The sequence below is a fragment of the Eupeodes corollae genome, chromosome 1 (genome assembly GCF_945859685.1).
Source record: "Eupeodes corollae chromosome 1, idEupCoro1.1, whole genome shotgun sequence".
Taxonomy (NCBI): domain Eukaryota; kingdom Metazoa; phylum Arthropoda; class Insecta; order Diptera; family Syrphidae; genus Eupeodes; species Eupeodes corollae.
Genome location: NC_079147.1, coordinates 295,224,755 through 295,226,715, shown reverse-complemented (window position 1 = coordinate 295,226,715; position 1,961 = coordinate 295,224,755).

The window sequence follows — 1,961 nt, the reverse complement described above, 5'->3', positions numbered from 1 at the left end:
ATTCAATTGTTGTGTGATTTAAACTTTTTTAACATGGAACTTCAAATCCTAATGCAAAGTACGTGACTTGTGCTACAATTATAAATTCTATTTATGATGATCTATCGATGTAAAGCAATCACTACCGTAAATAACAAACACTCAACTAATATAATGACATTTAAAATGTCAGCTGAGGTTGACAGGTGTAAAATTACAGTGCAACCAACTTAATAGCAATGAGATGTTTTTTTGTTAAGGAAAGTCATCCTTTATTGTACACAAGATTGGTCCTAAAAACTAGCTTGAGGCAGAAGACGAAATTTCCACTCCTTATATACGATATCCTGTCATAAGTAACAATGAATTAAATGTAGGTTAATGGCAAACAATATACAATAAATATTTCATTTTAAGTTTATGGAACGGTCGTGCCTACTGCATCGGTTTGTCTTTCGTTTTATTTGGTCTTATTTAAAAGATCAACTTTAAACCGATTGAAGGCTGCTAGAAGTTATTAATTCAAATAAGAATTGGTTTGCGAGGTTTGTATGTTTTGTTTTATTTGAGAAGGTAGGTAGGTAGAAATGGCGATCTCAAGGCAACCCAGCCTGAGATCCAATTAGCGCTGTAGTGCTCCGTTTTGATACCAAAAACTCGTTTGACCTTTGATTGAAAGGAATAGATTAATAGTGAAGCTTCATAGCGATTATGTTAGAGCCATTTTGTCGCATTGACAAAAAAGATTAGGTCTCTAATCTTTGTCTCAGATAGCTCATCAAGTTCGTGAAAGAATCCTTTTCCAAAGCATTTCATTCTGGTGTTTGACAAAGCAGGACATTTGCAGAGGAAATGGATTATCGTTCTACTTTCTCTTTGGTCACTACAACTACGGCAAAAGGTGTTGTAGGAGATACCCAACTTCTCCGCATGAACTCCTATAGACCAATGTCCGGTACAAACCGAAACAATCCTGGCTATGTCTTGCCTTGGCCTGCATGGAAGATCGCTTGTACGGGTTTTATTATAGGTGGGCCATATCTTCCTAGATATAATGCAGTTGGGTAAATTGCTCCACCTTCGGTTTGATTCAGTTTGGTAGATAGAAAAGATTTTACCCTTCATAGCACCAAGAGGAATGCTAACCATTTCCGCAAGTGAGCTATGAAGGGCCGATCCTTGCCTGGCTAGCTCGTCAGCCCGTTCATTTCCCACGATACCACTATGGCCCGGAACCCAGATCAAGGTGACACCGAGGTTAATATGACAACCAGCTTTTTGATTCCTTCAGCCTAATAGCGCTGCAGGAAACTATGTATTTAATATAAAGGTCGATTGGTAGAAGATATAAAATAACGTTTAAGGCGTCCATTGGGCAAGTACGCATGGCCCCTGTGGTACCCACGCAAGCTGTTCTCTGAACCATCTTTAGCTTATTAATATTAAAGGCTTTGCTAAGAGCAGGCCACCACACAATCGAGCCATATGTTAAGATTGGGCGTACTACGGCTGTGTTCGTCCATAAAATCATCTTCGACTGAAGTCCCCACTTTTTGCCGAAAGTTTTGCTGCAGGCGTAGAAAGCAACACAGGCCTTAGCCCGTACTTCAATATAGAATAGGATTTGACCATTGAGTTGAGGTAGCGTGAAGAGTGGTACTTTAGTTTTGGTGGTAAAGAGCAACAGTTCAGTTTTATTTTGGTTAACTCCTAGTCCACAACTCGTTGCCCAGCTTCTAACTTTCTTCAAAGCTGACTCCGTGATTTCGCTAATCACAGATGTGTACTTTCCTGACACCAATAGCACCAAATCATCCGCGTAGGCTACCGCCTTCACTTCACATCTCTCTAATTTAACGAGAACTGTATCCATGACCAGAAGCCATAGAAGAGGCGAAAGAACACCACCCTGAGGTGTTCCCCTACTCACGTGTTTTGTTGCGATTGTATTGCCTAGAGAGGCTCGAATCTTCCTACCACTG